Here is a 17,953-nt window from a genome sequence, read left to right as displayed (position 1 = left end):
CAAATGGCCTGAGGCAAGAACATGCCTCAGAATTGGGGAAGAAGTGGGGTCCAGCAGGACCTGAGCCAGCCAGGAGGAGGATGGGAGGAGGGAGGTGAGGGGCCTGGGGAAGGAGCACGGTGCAGAGGCCCTGAGGCTACGTCATCATCCATCTGTTGCCATATTACTCTGAGGGACAGAGGGAGCCCAGTGGTTTGAGCAGATGAGTGAAATAGTGCAATTCAGGGACAAGTTTTCATGACGTACGTTACGCGGTAAGGCAGACTTCACTCAGGACCGTCATAGAAGGTGTGTGGACAGCAGGTGGGGCACCGCAGTGGGGGGAGGTCGGGCTCAACGCGGAAGACAAGAGGGAAAAGGGGGCATTCACAGCCACGAGGCCGCTGGGGTCATGATGGGAAATTACGAAGAGGAGACATGTGGGGTTGAGGGGGGCCTGGCTAAACCGACCTAGCAGGATGCTTGCTGAAGGTAGGCCCCGCGAGCAGACCTCACCTGGGGGGCCCCAGGGGAGAGAGGAACCTGATGAGATGTGCAGGGTGGGGGTCTGGCCCCTGGGACTCAGCAGGCGTCTCACGAACATTGTGCTCAAGAAGGCCACGGTCCCGCCTCCGTAGCACAGGACTCACTGGCGCCTGACGGAGGTTGGGTCGGGGACAGTCGCGGTTGGCAGGATGCTGGCTCCCAGGTTGGAATTAGGCTGAAGGGCCACAAGGCAGAGCAGGGAGACCAGCTAGAAGCCATGCAGCACCACCTTCCCGACGCAGATCATGCGGATTCCCCCAGCAGGGCAGACCAAGGTAGGATGGGAAGTGGCCAGACTCTAGGGATATTTTGAAAGTAGAGACAGCAGAATGTCTTCAGGCCTTGGATGGGGGTGTGATAAGGAGAGAGGAGTCCCTGAGGAAGCATGCTTTGGGCCTGGGAGACAGAGAAGAGGGATCCTCAGGACCTGAGATGGAAAGAGTTGAGGGGAGGTGGGTCCTGAGATGGAGAGATGGAGGGTGGGAGATGGGTTCTGGGATGGAGAGATGGGGGTCTGGGAGGTGGGTCCTGGGATGGAGAGATGGGGGTCTGGGAGGTGGGTCCTGGGACGGAGAGGTGGGGGTGGGGGAGATGGGTTCCAGGACGGAGAGATGGGGTTCTGGGAGCTGGGTCCTGGGAAGGAGAGATGGGTGTCTGGGAGGTGGGTCCTGAGATGGAGAGATGGAGGGTGGGAGATGGGTTCTGGGATGGAGAGATGGGTGTCTGGGAGGTGGGTCCTCAGATGGAGAGATGGGGGTGGGAGGTGGGTCCTGGGATGGAGAGATGGGGGCGGAATGTGGGTCCTGGGACGGAGAGATGGGGGTGGGAGGTGGGTCCTGGGATGGAGAGATGGGGGTCTGGGAGGTGGGTCCTGGGATGGAGAGATGGGGGTCTGGGAGGTGGGTCCTGGGACAGAGAGGTGGGGGTGGGGGAGATGGGTTCCGGGACGGAGAGATGGGGGTCTGGGAGCTGGGTCCTGGGAAGGAGAGATGGGTGTCTGGGAGGTGGGTCCTCAGATGGAGAGATGGGGGTGGGAGGTGGGTCCTGGGATGGAGAGATGGGGGCGGAATGTGGGTCCTGGGATGGAGAGATTGGGGTGGGAGGTGGGTCCTGGGACGGAGAGATGGGGGTCTGGGAGGTGGGTCCTAGGATGGAGAGATGGGGGTGGGAGGTGGGTCCTGGGATGGAGAGATGGGGGTCTGGGAGGTGGGTCCTGGGATGGAGAGATGGGGGTCTGGGAGGTGGGTCCTGGAACAGAGAGATGGGGGTCTGGGAGGTAGGTCCTGGTTTGGAGAGATGGGGGTGGGAAGTGGGTCCTGGGATGGAGATATGGGGGTCTAGGGGGGTAGGTCCTGGGACGGAGAGGTGGGGCGGGAGGTGGGTCCTGGGACAGAGAGATGGGGGTGGGAGATGGATCTTGGGACGGAGAGATTGGGGTGGGAATTGGGTCCTGGGATGGAGAGATGGGGGTCTGAGAGGTGGGTCCTGGGACGGAGAGATGAGGGTCTGGGAGGTGGGTCCTGGGACAGAGAGATGAGGGTCTGGGAGGTGGGTCCTGGGACGGAGAGATGGGGGTGGGAGGTGGGTCCTGGGATGGAGAGATGGGGGCGGGAGGTGGGTCCTGGGACGGAGAGATGAGGGCCTGGGAAGTGGGTCCTGGGATGGAGAGATGGGGGCAGGAGGTGGGTCCTGGGATGGAGAGATGGGGGTCTGGGATGTGGGTCCTGGGATGGAGAGATGGGGGTCTGGGAGGTGGGTCCTGGAATGGAGAGATGGGGGCAGGAGGTGGGTCCTGGGATGGGGAGATGGGGGTGGGAGATGGGTCCTGGGATGGAGAGATTGGGGTGGGAATTGGGTCCTGGGATGGAGAGATGGGGGTCTGAGAGGTGGGTCTGAGACGGAGAGATGAGGGTCTGGGAGGTGGGTCCTGGGACGGAGAGATGGGGGTCTGGGAGGTGGGTCCTCGACGGAGAGAATGGGTCTGGGTGAATTGGGTCAACACCCTGACAGGTGGGTGCAGGTGGTGAGGGGCGCTCCTGGGAGCTCCCCCCATGCTAGTCCTTGTTAGGGAGGGAGAGAGCAGAGGGGGTGGGTGGGGCACATAGAGCAGGGGGACCGTGAAATGGCGGTTCTGGATTGGAGGTCAGGGGAGAAGGAACTGTAGACCCATAGAGGGATGGCATGGACCTTTTGGGGCGCTCTGGGGTTCGCGCTCGTGAACCTGAGTTGAATCCACGTGGAGACTGGCGTGCTCCCCTCCGGCCACGCTCACCGGGCTGGTTGCCCTCTGTGGCCCTGGTGACCAGACTCTCAGGAACCACTCTGGATAATCCAGGAGGGGCGGCGAGGGATACTGGACAGGAAGGACTTGCTCCCCAGGCCGCGGGCCATTGCCAGGCTGGTGAGCTCTCACCATTGGGGATGCGTCCGGTTTTCCATCGTCTTCAGACTTCCCTTATCTTACTTCTTTTTGCCGACTGCCTCATGAAGGAGTAATTGACTGCGGCTCTAACTTCTTTGGTCATCACGGTCTGAAGCTAGGTAGTTTTTGTCAGCTGTCAGCTGTCTCCCCCCGCCCCCCGACCCCGGGCAGATAAGCTCCATGCACACGTGCTGTGCTCTGTTTCTCTCCTGGCGCCACGACACACATGTAGTTGTTTCTCAGTAAGTAGTGGTTAAATAAGTGGGTAACCAGTTAATTAATGGTGATGCATTCATTACAAGCATTCATTGATGTGTTAATGTAATTAACTCACTAACGTATCCACTATTACTTCTACGCCATAGAAGTTGGTTGGCCTGGCCAGCAGTATTCCTTTTGTCCTATTTGTCTGGCTTCTTCTGAACATTTTGTTCTCCGGGGACTCGGAAGGCTGGTCACTGGAATGCACAGCCCATTCAGAGTCTCTAGGAGCCACATACCTGAGTGTGGGGGCCTCTCTGAATCACTCATCCCTAAGTCCTGGCCAACGATGTCGTGGGAGGAGCTATGTGGTGTCTGTTGTCCTGCTTCCCCCACCTGGATGGGGGGTTCCAGCATTGTTTCCCATCTTCGTGATTGTCTGGGGGATCCAGGCGGCAGGTGGATTAGGGCACTTCTGAGCCAGCCCCCCCATTGCCCCAGTGTTCTCCAGGCAGGAAACTGCTCTCCAATGTTTGACCATTTAATATTTGATGAGATCCAGTGCAAATTGCTGAAGTCAGTTCTCCTCAGGGGAAAGTGTTCCTGGTCCTGCCTCTCCATCCCAACGCGGGATGCCCAGGGGCCGCCCCCATTCCGCATCTCCGTCAGGACCGATGTCAGCACTCCAGAGCCACAGGGCCCCATTCTCAGTGCCCCTGAAGTGAAGGGGCACAGAGCAGGGGCCTAAGGAAGTTGGAACAGATGACCACACAGAGGAACAACTGAAGTTTGCTTTGCGGTTTGGCAGACAATGCAGACTCTGCTCCCACGTGGCCAGGATCTACATGGCTGGAGGCTTATTCTCCAGGACCCGTGGTTATATAACCTGCTATAAATGCATTCTAGCTCGCTGAGAATGTAGACACAGACCCTGTCTCCTACCACCGCAGAGAAGAGGCTTCATTAGTGTGTTTATTATCTGTGGATGAAATGGATAAAAATGCAGATTCTTTAAAAGGTCTTTCAATGGGGGTCCCTATTCCTGTATCCAAGTAGATCTGTGTTTCTGGAGTGTGGTCTGGTCCACTGACCACCCCAGTGGAATCACCTGGAATGTTTATTAAACATTCTAAACCCATCTCTGGGAATGTGATCCAGGAATCTGCATTATTCACAAGCACCCAGGGGATTTGGGTATAGGTTAGCATTTGCAAAACCACTGAGTGGATGTTTTCTTGTTGCCTTGCCACTAGCCTTTAAATATAAACCAGTAACTGCCAGAAATCTTTATAAAGAGAAAACCTATGTACTTGGTTTTAAAAGAAAATCTCAAACATAGAAGAAGGCCTAGCTGTGAATAATAATGAAAGGGTCTAGGCACAAGAACAGCTCTCTGTGGTAGGAAGTGAGCTCAGCATTGCCCAGTGGGGTCCCTGTGATGTAGTCGGGCTGAGCACCCCGGGGCCACATCTGTCGTCAGAAACACCAGTAGCAGGAGCGGATGAAGCGCATTACACCACAGCAAGCTTCCCCTTCTCCACTGCCTGGATTCCCGGGACCCTCCGAACGACCCCCTGAGTTACGTAGGAAGGGATCATCATTGCCTTCATAGTCAAAGGAGGAAAGTGTGGGTCAAGAACATCCGTGGCTTGCTCAGGTTCTTCGAGGATGCACACGGATGAAATTCAGACTTCAGACCCAGGTCTTCTGGCTTCAGATCTGCTCTTCTCAACATTTATCCCTTCCCTCTTCAGGGGAGCTGAATAATTTAAGGGGAAGCTGATGGAAACACTTAATTTGCATTTCTGTTACCACTCATGCGGATGGTGAACTGTAGCTCCTTTCAGAGGATAAGATTTATAACATCCTTGAGAAGCAAGGCAATTTCCACCTTCCCCCGAGTTTGCTTTGTTCACAACTTAAAGCGGATGACAGCGAGAATTCCTCCTAAATGCCCAAATCTGACCATCTACTGAGACCAACCCATACTTTTTACATTAGCTTTAGAAAATTCCTCCATCCCTGTTTACCTAAAATGCCCCTTCAGTACAGGACTTCTTTATTTAGCAATTTAAGGCTTTTGTGCCTTGCTCCTTTCAGGAGCCGTTCCTTGCCCCTGCAAACCCTGCACCCCCGCTGACTCTATGTTCTGTTTTCTAAGGGGGTGATGGAGCCTGAGGTCCTTCGGTAACTCAGTCGGGCGCATGAGCCAGTGATGGCCCGGAGAGGCAGCTCTCTGTTCTGGAAACAAACCGTGGCGCAGCTCTGTGCTCATCTCAACTATTAACAAGCAGTTGTGATGATCCATTGCAAATGTTTAAAATGTTTCTATATGATACAAAGTAACATATGCACGCTTGGGGGTGTGAGATCTTTGGGCTTGAATCTCAACTGCATCACAGCTCCGGACCTGGGGGTGCTCTGTCTCCCCTCGGTCAAGATTTTCTTGCCTTTATTAAACCAGCTTGATTATCAGATTATCTTCCTTGGAGAATCATAACCAACATCAAGGACAACAGAAGTATTCGTGGAAGATTCGCTGTGACTGTTACCCATACTAAATCCTCTCTGGGCGCTGCTAAGAGCCTATGACCCAAATGATGTAAAACTAAATATAGCACTTTTCATATCTGATTTCTAAAAGCTTTATGAAGATATAATTTATACACCATGCAATTCGTCCGTTTGAAGCACACAATTCAACAATTTTCGTATATTCAGGGCTGTGCAGCCTTCAATGTGATCACTTTTAGAACATGTCTTCACACCAAGAAGAAAGCCGGTACCCACTGGCAGTCAGTCCCCCAGCCCCTAGCAACCGTTTATCTGCTTTCAGCCTCCCTGGGTTTGCCTGTCCTGGGACCTGCCTGTAAATGTAGGCCTACAATATGTGCCTTTTGTGTCTGGCTTCTTGCACTGAGCATTATGTTTTTTATGTTTCGTGCATATTATAGTATGTGCCCCCTGCTTTTACGGCTGAGTGACACCCACTGTATGGATACACCACCGTGTATTTACCCCTCCATCAGTGATGGACATCTAGGTTGCTTCCACTTTGGGGCTCTTATGAGTAATTCTGCTGTGAATCCTTGCACAAATGTGTGTGGACATATTTCTCTTAGACACGTACCTGGGAGTAGCATTGCTTGACTATGTGGAATTACATTTAACCCTTCAGGAAATGTCCAGACTGTGTTTAAAGTGACCGTGCCTCATTTAGTATTTAATAATATAAATTTGCAATGGATTCCGTACTATATTATACTATACGTATAAACATACAATATTTATATAAAAATTTATCCCTCATTTTAAAATTTTTCTTTTCTTATTTCTATTCATTACTTTAATCTCTGAAGGCTTACAGACAATTTTGTAATGAGAGCAGATTTTTTTCATCTATCTCAACACATTTACATCTTTTAATGGTGATATATCGACACCTGTATGTGGAAGATAAGTAGTTGGAGCTTTTCCTTAATACTGACCCTTCTCTCTGAGTTTTTGAACTCTCTGCTTTCCTTAAAGTGCAATCTAATTCATACTCCTCTGCACAATATTACCACCTTTCCTTTAAAACACATTTCAGAAGTTGAACTATAAAGCAGTTGAAGTAGGACAAAGACAAGATTTTCAGGAAGACATTGGATCTCTTTAAATACATCCTTCAGAAAATCGAATTCCATTAAAATTTATGGGCAGCATAGCCGGCTTTTTGAGGACAAGGGGCAATGATTCAATCATCTTGTTTCTGTGTTAGGCACCCAATAAATGTTTGTTAGATGAATGACTCATTTTGCTGGATAAACCTATTTGGGGAGAGCATTTTAATGCCGAAGAAGAAAACCTTTTTAGAGGGCCTGTTCTGCTTCAGTCCTGACTGATGTTGGTCCCCACACTGCTGGGTTCCTCTCTGTTGACGTCGACTCTTTATAGAAGTTCACTAATCCTGGCCTCTATTTTGTGTCTCTTCGGAAAAATAAATTATAGGGAAAGATGTTATAGCTCATTGAATTTAAAAAATAAACCTCAGAAATGTTAAATGTCAAAGAATTAAATTGATACCTTCTATTCTGCTTATACACAATTCCTCATAGAGATATTGGTAGTGAGGCCAATTTAAAGACTTTCACTAAAAATGAACCCAAGGGAGCCTTTCGGCAGAGCCACTGTTCCCTCTAAATTCAGGTGTGGTCTCTGCGCTCACTCTGAGCACTTACAGCCTGGGGTACACAGCTCTATCATCACACAGAGCGCTTGCAGGATCGTCTGCAAACTCTCCCAGGACTCATAAAGGAGCTTGAAAGCAGACTCTTTAAAGAAGCAGGAAGGGAGTTCATGAAAAGAATACGGGGCTTCTCTGAGAATCTCCAGAAGGGAGAGAGAAGTGGGTTTGAAGGCTCTGCGACCAGGGGCATAAACCTCACCTCTGAAGGAGTTGCGTGAAGACCATCCTTTCCAACCCCTTGTGCAAAGGCCTCACAGTTTTGATACCCCTGCGGAGGACAAGGGCAGTGATGTCTGAACCACTGTGTAGTAGTTTTGTAAACCAGACCTTGTAAACGAGAGCCGGCAGCTTCCACGGTTGCCGTCAACAGCATGGGTCCTACTTAGCTGTCACCTGGAGCCTTGGGAAAATGCATCTCATCGAAGGCACGTAGGTCATGTGCCCATACTGTAGCTTTAAGGGAGTCTGCAAGAAGAAATGCCCAACCTGTGTGATCCTGTAATAGGAGTCAGACTCTGCCTCTCCCAGTGTGAATTCCCTAAACAACAACGAGATAATTGAGATGTCAGTGAGCCAAACAAGTGACCAATTCCACCATAACAACATAATTTAAAAAAATAAAACTGAATGGGTAAGAGTTCTGGAGAACTAACTCTCTTACAGAAAACAGTTATAAGCTCTGGAATATATTCTATATATCTGCTACAAATATACACAGTTGACCCTTGAACAACATGCGTTTGAACCACGCAGGTCCATGTATACACAGATTTTTTTAATATAAATCCAGTACTGTAAATGTATTTTCTCTTCCTTATGATTTTCTTAGTAACATTTTCTTTTCCCTAGCTTATCCTATTGTAAGAATACAGCATATTATACATAGAACATACAAAACATATGTTAATTGACTGTTTATGTGATTGGTAAGGCTTCTGGTCAATATTAAGCTATTGGTAGAGTTTGGGGTGAGTCAAAACGTGGATTCTCAGTTAGGTTCCCCTGACTCCTGTGTTTTTCAAGGATCAACTGTATATATCTGTTGTATGTATGTATAGATATGTATACATCTGTCATGTGTATATATGTTATATGTACATATGAACATATATATTAATATAAACAATACAGGACAGCAAACAATAGCAGGCAGGAAGGAGATGATCTTCAGATACTGAAAAAGGAACCACACTCAGTGAAATCCACATTTGTAATAATCTTTTCTGAGCACTTTCTCTATTCCTCGTGGTATGGGACAGTAAGAATTTAAGCAAAAGGCTGCAGTAGTGAATTTGGATATTAAGGAATAGGATTTGGGGTTTCCAGAGTGGCAAGAGGAATTAGGGGGCAGGGACAAGACAGAAACCTAGGAGCCATAGTGGGGGAACAGCAACATCTGTGTAAAAACTGGTGACCCCTGAACGGAGTCTAATTTTCAACTGCTACCCTCTGAAGACGATTAAAAGTTTAGGGATTGAAGCCCAGCAACTCATGGTGTCTCAAAAATAGCGAGATATCTAAAACATGGTGAACATTAAACTCAGTGAACACTTGGAGCTTTCCACAGATCCATCCTGTGAATGCATAAAACCGTGCATCCACAGTTCAAGACAATCCACCAGCACAAAAATCAATACTCTTCAGAGGAAGATAACAGGATCCAGAGTCTCTGTCAACAGCATCCATGGTACCTAAGAAAGAAGAAGAAAAAAAACATGCAAAGTTGTACCAAAGTGAAACTCACTAGCAAGAAACACATGAAGATGAACCCTGACATGACCCAGATGTTTGGATGATGCAGAAAGAACTTGAAAGCAGCTATTATAAGGGTCTATGTCTTAAAGGAAAAGATGGTCTTGATGAGTGAACGATGGTGGAAAGAACCAACTCACATTTCAGGAACAGAGGAGTACATGATCTGAAGTGAGAAATTCACTGCTTAAGAGCAGACTGAGAAAGCAGAAGGAAAAAATTTTGGTTTTTGAAAACAAATCAATGGATATAAAAGCTGAAGAAAAGAGAGGTAAAATATTGGGGAAGAAACAGCCTCAGAAAAATGTGGAATAATGAAAAGCAAACTAATATACGTGTAATTAGAGTACCAGAGGACACCATGTGATACCTAGAAAAGCTCATATCAGACTTGTGGATAAATCATGGGTCAAAGACAAAAATCACAAAGGCAACTGTAAATTATTTAGAACTGAGTGACGGTGAATATCCAACATGTGAAGGTTTGCGTGTGCTGCTAAAGCAGCATTCATAGCATTAAATGTTTATGTTAAAAAAGTAGAAAGGCTTAGAAACAGCAATCTAAGCTACCACCTTAAAAAGCAAAGAAAGGAAGAACAAATTAAATCCAAATTAAAAGAAGGAAAGGAATAATAAAGAGGAGAATCAGTAAAATGTAAAATGAACAATAGAGAAAAATGCAATGCCAAATATTGGTTCTCTGAAAAGATTAATAAAGTTAATAAACCCTTAGCAAGACTGATCACCTAAAAAAAGGGGAGAGGGAGAAAATACATATTATAAATATTAGGAATAGAAAAGGGAGTGATTCTATAGATCCAACGGAGATTAAAAGGAAAATAAGGGAAAACTATAAACAAATTTATGTCAATAAATTCTACAGCTTCTATGAGTTGGACCAATTCCTTGAAAAACATACCTACACAGAAGAACTAGAAAATCTGCACAGCTCTATTATGTATTAAAAAGATTTAATTCACTGTTAAAAACATTCTCACAAAGAAAACTTCTGGCCACAATTGTTTCACTGGTAAATCCCATTAAACCCTAAAGGAAGTTATAACACAATCATACATAAACTCATTAACTTCAGGGTGAAAGAATAGGATACCTCTTGGCTTATTTTATGAAGCCTGTGTAAGTCTGATACCAAAAATGTTACCCCAAAAATGGGCAATTAATGACCAATATGTTGTTTTAAATTAACAAAATATTAACAATCCAAATCCAATAATATATAAAAAGAACGAAGTACAGTTTCTTCATGACCAAACAGGACTTATTCCAGGAATGCATGGTTGATTTAATGTCTATAAATCAATGAAGGAGGGGTGCCTGGGTGGCTCGGTTGGTTGAGCATCTGACTCTTGGTTTCGGCTCTGGTAGTGGTCTTGGGGTTGTGGGTTGGCTCCGCATTGTGCTCAGGGTGGAGTCTGCTTGGGATTCTCTCCCTCTTCCTCTCCCTCTCCCCCTCCCCCTGCTCACTCTTTCTCTCAATTAAGTAAGTAAATAAAATCTTTTTAAAATAAATAAAATAAAAATCAATGAAGGGATCCACCACATTAGCAAATAAAGAAGAAATGTGTTATGATTGTTTCAAAACATGAGGAAAAAAGAAAACTCTCAGCAAACCCAGAATTAAAGGGAGCTCCTTCAGTTGGAGGAAGGTTATTTGCATAAAATGTAGAGCCAATATAAATATTAAGATTATCTAACATTGGGTAAAAGATGGGATATCAACCCTCTCCATTCTCATTTAACATTAGGGTGGAGGATAGCCAATAATAAGGCAAGCAAGACAAGAGATTAAAAAGGAAGAACTTCATTCTGTTTATTCTCAGACGACAAGATTGTTCACACAGAAAACCTAAGGAAAGTACAAAACAAATACTAGAAAAAATAATGGCATTTACCAAGGCCAGGGTGCTACTAAAATATGTAAAACCCAACTGTGTTTCTTTAGACCAGCAATGAACAATTGGGAAATGTAAAATTTGGAGTTTGTACTTGTTAATCCCCATCACCCATCCCCCCCCCCACCACCCTCCCCTCTGGCAACAACCAGTTTGTTCTCTGTACTTAAGAGTCTGTTTCTGGTTTTTGTGTGTTTGTTCATTTGTTTTTTTAGATTCCATGATGCGTGAAATCCCATGCTATTTGTCTTTCTCTCTCTGACTTATTCCATTCAGCATAATACCCTCTAGGTCCAGCCATGTTGTCACAAATGGCAAGATTTCCTTCTTTTATGGCTAAGTAAGACTCCAGTGTGTGTGTGCTTGTATCTGTGAATGTGTGCGTGTGCATATGCACATACATACATGTACATATACATACATACCTCACACCTTCTTTATCCACTCACCTGCGGATGGATACCTGGGCTGCTTCCATGTCTTGGCTACTGTACATAATGCAGCCAATGTCTCTTCAACATAGTGTTTTCATCTCCTTTGGTTAAATACCCAGTGGTGCAATTGCTGGGTCATAGGGTTGTTCTATTTTCAACTTTTTCAGGAACTTCCATACTGTTTTCCAGAGTGGCTGCACCAGCTTGCATTCCCACCAACAGTGTAGGAGGATTCCCTTTTTCCTACATCCTCGCCCACACTTGTTATTTGTAAATGGGTTTTAAACATCTCAACAGCATTGTCGAATCTCTACCCTGAGAACCACAAGTATTGCTCCAAGGAATTAAAGAAGAGTGACATAACTAGGTACTAGGGACATCATGAGGTGACGGAAACTTCAATGTTGAGATGTTAATTCTCCCCCATCTGAGGTATAATTTCAATGCAACCTCAGTCAAAACCAATACTATTCAAAGCAACCTCAGGTTCTAGACAAACTGACAGGAAGAATCTAAAATATATGTGAAAATGCACAGAACCTTGGAAGGGCCAAAACTATCTTGAGAAAGAGCAAAGTTGGACAACTCACACTCTCTGATGCTTTTTCCGAGTCCCAGCCCCGGAACCCACCATGTCTTTGGGGATCCCCATCTCCTTTTAGGGGAACGGTTTTTGGTATCTGAGCAGGCAGAGTGGGTACACATGTGTCTGAAATGATCTTTGCACGTCCATTAGGGTAAGCATGAATTCATCCCGCTGTCCCTGACGATGACCCAGCAGGACAGGGTCGTCCCAGCCTCCCCACCCTCCCCTTGAACAAGGTATCTTTCATCTCCATTCAAACACTTCCTCTTGGAATCACGAGTTATTTGGAAGACTCTTGTTTAACCTCCAAGTACTTGGGGATTTTCCAGAAACCGTTGTGTTATTGATTTCTAGCTTAATGTCATTACAGTCCAACAACATACTCGGTGTGATTTCTGTTCGTTCAACATTTGTTAAGGTCCATTTTATGGCCCAAAGTCTAGTGTATTATAGTGAATGCTCAGTGTGCACTTGAAGAGACGATGTGCATTAGGCTACTGTTGGCTGGAGAGTATCTGCTTGTAAGACGGTGTGATTTTGGTGTAAGACTAGACCAGGGTTTCTCAGTCTCAGCATCACTGATATTTGGGGCCAGGAGGCTCTTTCCTGCTGGGAGCCCCCCTGTGCACCGAGGGTGTTTGTCAGCAGCGTCTCCAGCTTCTACCATTAGATGCCCCTCCCCCAAGGGTGGCACCTGAAACTGTCCCCAGACATGGCCCGGTGTCCCTTAGGAGGTGAGAGCTCCCAGGGCAAGAACCACTCAAAGAGAATACGTCGGCACAGCGGAGAACGACTCTCAGCATCACACGTGAGACTTCCGCTTGTCCAAAGACACCAGTAAGAACAGGAGAAGGCAAGCCACAGACTGAAGGAAGATGGTCCTATCTGACAAAGGATCTGCACAGAGGATACACAGAGAAGTCTCACAGAACAAAAATAGGAAGCCGAATAACCCAGTTTTTACAATGGGACAGTTGAAAAGTCATGTCACAAAAGAAGATACACAGAGGGAATGAAAAGCAGAGCTCCAGTGAGATACGCATCTCCACCCCCGCGGTTGGGAAGAAGGACCACACAGTCCCCATGACGACGTGGGGTTACGGCGTGCGCGCAGGATGGACTGAGCGGTGTACTGGAGATCTGCGCGTCCTACCTACTCCAGCTTTGTTCCCATGAATAAAAAGGGACTGGGATTTATTGTCCCATTCTGGGATTTCTGTTTTAGGGGAAAAATCTCTTTTTTGTTCTCTTCAAAAATTTTTAAATGGTTGAAATGTTTTGTTGAGACAAAATCTCACATGGGAAAATGGGGCCCCATCTGGGCAGCCCCCTACCCTACAGCTTCCCCCCAGCTGAGACATCTCGACCAAACAAACGCCAGAGGAGAAAATCCAGAACCACTACTCTGCATCCCCCTCCCCACATCCAGGCCTTCTGAGGACAAATAAATGTAATGTTTGTTACCATTGACCAAGTGCTCGCCATGTGCTGGGCACCACTCCAAGCCTATCGTGTAGAATATTCGGTAATATTCAGTAAGCTCAACACGTTAAGTCCTATTACCAGGAGCTGCACTTGGCAGATGCTCACTGAGAGTAGAGACCTGTCTGCAAGAACGCATGGGCTCAAGCAGGGTGCGAACCCAGGCTGGCCCCCCATGTGTGCGCCCCCCAGAATGAACCGCTGTGTGCACTGTGGGACTCCATCACCTGACACGGGGCCCAGTGTGCATGCAGCCCTGTGTTCAAGGGGGGGCTGTTCGTGCCACCCCCTGGGGGCCCAGTGTGCATGCAGCGCTGTGTTCAAGGGGGGGGCTGTTCGTGCCACCCCCTGGGGGCCCAGTGTGCATGCAGCCCTGTGTTCAAGGGGGGGGCTGTTCGTGCCACCCCCTGGGGGCCCAGCGTGCATGCAGCCCTGTGTTCAAGGGGGGGGCTGTTCGTGCCACCCCCTGGGGGCCCAGCGTGCATGCAGCCCTGTGTTCAAGGGGGGGGCTGTTCGTGCCACCCCCTGGGGGCCCAGCGTGCATGCAGCCCTGTGTTCAAGGGGGGGGCTGTTCGTGCCACCCCCTGGAGGCCCAGCATGCATGCAGCCCTGTGTTCGGGGGGGGCTGTTCGTGCCACCCCCTGGGGGCCCAGTGTGCATGCAGTGCTGTGTTCAGGGGGGGGCTGTTCGTGCCACCCCCTGGGGGCCCAGTGTGCATGCAGCCCTGTGTTCAAGGGGGGGGCTGTTCGTGCCACCCCCTGGAGGCCCAGCATGCATGCAGCCCTGTGTTCAAAGGGGGGCTGTTCGTGCCACCCCCTGGGGGCCCAGTGTGCATACAGCGCTGTGTTCACGGCGGGGGGGGGGCTCTTCACGCCACCCCCTGAGGTCTCTTTCCCACAGATCCTCTCACTTTCTAAAAATACATTGACTCATGCCCCAAACTCATGACTTTTCTCAAATAATCCCTGGGCTCTCCTCTTCGTGGACAAACTCGACGAATTGTTCAGAATGGTCACTTACACTATCATCGTGTCGCCTTTACTGCCATCTGGTTTCTGCCCCAAATCCACCAAAACCGTTTCCCTGTGGTGTCTGTGACTGCTGATGGCTCGGTCTGGAGCTGCTGCCGCCTCGCTGGCTCTGGGCCGTCTGCAGGGGGCCCTTCCTCTCCCTCCCTTCGGCTCCCCTGGGGTGACCGGTGACCGTGCTCCGTGTCCCCCTCTGGCCTCGGGGCTCAGGCCTGTTGCGGCGTCCTGCCCCTCAGACAAACTACCCTGAAGACAGGAAATAGTCACGATTGAGCTCGGGCTGGACCCTGTGCCCCAGGCAGGAGAAGACATGACAACAGACACATGTCCTAACCCTTCCTACCGAACCAACGTGGAGAGACGCCTCTGAATTTGGAATGGACATGGTTAGTACGGATTTCCCCTCATGCAACCTGCAGAGCACTTACCGCTCTTCGGAGGCGGCAGAGATAAAGGGCTGGGTTCTTTTGTCTGGATTCTCGAGCCTGCTCACAGGATCTACATCGCTGACGGCAGGGCCCGCTCAGGTGTGTACGTGGTTCGTCCGTCTGTCTCCTGGGGTCTGACGTCAGGGAGGAGCTCGTGAGCCTGGGATTCAGCCCACAGCCCCGTGGCAGCCACCAGCAGCAAGGGACACGGGGACTCCAGGAAGCCTCCTCTGCTCCTTTGCTTCTCGCTCCGGCCGGCCTCCACGCTCACAGGACCGCCCAGCGTGGGCGCCATTTGGAAGCGGAAAAAACTGGAAAAAGTATCCTCGTGTTATTCTGAAAAACTTTTTTATGGTTTCCTTTTAGTATTCTCTAAGCTACGGCAAATCTGCACATGGAAATCTATTTCTCCCCCTGGCAACTAGGATCCCAAAGTAGGAACTATCCATTTGAGGGAATAACCGAGGGGCTTTGAGGGGATTTCAGAATGAGATGGGTTTCCTAGGACGGTTCCTGCAGAGGAACGGGGGGCTGTTCTGGAGCGAGGGCCCCGGGCGTCTTGGGGTGCGCATTCAATGCAGAAGGCACGTGGCGCCGGCTTCGAATCCCACCTGTGCTCCTCAGGCTCAGGTCCTGATTTTCAGCCTCCAGGTGTGTGATTTATGTGGGTAGCTGGCTTTCCATTTATATGATTTATATGGACACGGCGGGATTGTAAAATGCTAAACCGTCACAATAAAAAAAAATCTATTAAGCCTAGTGAGGTTGAAGCTGTGTTTTTTTTTTAACTATTTAAAATATATGGTAATGAGGACCATACTTTTGGGGCTCTCTGCTTCTATGACTCAGCAGCTGCGATCTTGGGGCTAAAAGCCTGAATTCTGGAGCAGACTGCCGTCACAGTCCAGCCCTGCTACACTCCGCATGAGCCCGCAGTGACTCAGTGTCCCGTCTGGACAATGCCAAATGCTTACAGGGGCATCCAGCACAACAGTTGTAGCAAACATTAACCATCATGAGTCAATGTTTAAGAGGGAAAAAAATGTGTTTAGCTCTCTACAGTGGCAACTGTCCTGTAAGTGGCGTGCCCAGCTTTGGAAGAAAGAGATCACAGGGAGTTAGAAAACGTGTCTGAAACATAGAATCACAGACATAGGCTCACTCAGGGGTGAGTACCGTCCAAGAGCCACCAAAAGGGTCATCTGCTCTCATTTTGAGGACACCTCCTCACTCACAGGCACCGAGCTGAAACTGTGGAGACAGAGACAAACACAGGTGTCTCCTTTAGGGGCTCTCAGACCCTTCACCTGAGACGATGAGGTGGTGGTATTAGAAGGGAGAGCTACTATATTGCAAGGAAATAAGAAATCGGTACCAACCGGCAGAAATGCAAGGTGTGAAATGAGCCATTTCAAGGAAACAGAGGAGAGGGGAGATGCAGAAAGTTTGCATTTTTGCAAAGTCAGAAGTGAGGCCAAGAGCCTAAGTCCGGGCTTTTGCCAGAGGCCGCCGGGCTCCCGCTCCCGCTCCCGCTCCCGCACGCAGTGCTGGACTAAACACACGCAGACACTAGCGGGGTGAGGCCAGCTGCGTGCACGTGCCCCGCCCACGTGTGCAAGCCAGCCTGAGCCCCACACGCAGCAGAGTCCTGGGCGCGGTCCGGCCGCACTGTGCTGCTCCCGTCGACTCCGGCCACTTCCTGCCGCATGCACGACAGGTGGCCGCGCCTGGGGGTTTGCTCACCTGTCTTACTGGCGGTCAGGCCAGGCGCATACGGATACGGATCCGCAGCCTGGGATCCCACGAGGAGCCCGGGCAGATCCACCCCTCCCCGTTAGGTGCCAGAATGAGAACCAGCTATATGACAGCTGATTTCTTCCTCTTTTCGTTTTGTTCTGTTTTGAGTGAAGGGAGCTGGAATGTGTTACACACATGGTTTTAAAACAAAAATTGCCATAATAATAATTTACAATATAAACTGTATTCTACTAAAATGTAAAAATAAGTATTATTCATTTTAGCAGAAATACTGACTTTAAATCTGTAATGAATGGGCTCTGCTTAATCAGAACTTAGAGTTAAGCCCAAGTTTCTCTGCTGCCCCATTTTTATAGAAAGAAGTAAATCACAGAGAAAACAAATTACATCAGGAATTTACTTTGAAAAGCAAGGAACAAACTTTAACTGGCTGTGCAGCCAGACTTAACAACCGAGTATTTCTACACATTTTTACATCCAAGCCCATGCACTGATCCTATTCCGTGTTCCCACTGCAGTGATCCTACTCTGTGTTCCCACTGCGATCCAAACTAGGAGAGAAGCTTCGGTACATCTGGTCTTACAACTCCCGTTTTTGATCAGATAAAATGAATTTTTACTCTATTATCAAAAGATTGTCCGCAGAACTTGAAACAGAGAATTCAGTGGGCCAGAAGTTTAAGCTAAGTTGACCTTTCTGCCTACCAAACGCCCTCACGGTAGAGCATACCCTGAAGGGGGATCAGAGAACATTGGTTTGTAAGGGAGTTTGGAGGAACACGGCCACCGTGATTGTGAGGCGGGGTGGACCTCGCAGCCTGCTCTTTCTCTCTGTCTGCAGTGTGTGACCTGCACTACTGTGCATGAGTTACAACTGAAGGCAAGCCTTTTGTTTTTATTTTTATTTTTCTGAGTGTGTAAAGCTGCCAAAAGCTAACATGACTTTTATGAGATTCTCAGGTTTTTGGCTTAAATTCAGGAGCCACGTCCACTGCTGTGCTGTGTGAGTTATGGTGCTTTTCAGCACTTTTTTGTTAACATGGAATGATCCTAACTTCGTTACCTGGCCACAAACAGTCAGGTCTCAAAGCAGCTTTGTAAATAGCATCCTCTGTTACTTCTGATGACTTTGCATTTGTAACTGAGCCTGCAGAGTGTGGACCTAAGGCCAGGATGTCCGCCAAAAGACACACATT

General features: G+C 48.4%; 1 protein-coding gene across 14 annotated transcripts in view; it reads left to right on the top strand.

Moving 5' to 3' along the window:
* Window positions 1–17,953, top strand: part of DLGAP2 (DLG associated protein 2) — an 844,777-nt gene that overhangs the window by 745,308 nt on the left and 81,516 nt on the right. The gene's annotated exons all lie outside the window — the stretch shown is intronic.

The sequence above is a fragment of the Halichoerus grypus genome, chromosome 3 (assembly GCF_964656455.1).
Source record: "Halichoerus grypus chromosome 3, mHalGry1.hap1.1, whole genome shotgun sequence".
NCBI lineage: Eukaryota > Metazoa > Chordata > Mammalia > Carnivora > Phocidae > Halichoerus > Halichoerus grypus.
The sequence above is the reverse complement of the archived record's forward strand: the minus strand, read 5'-3'. Positions and strand labels throughout refer to the sequence as shown.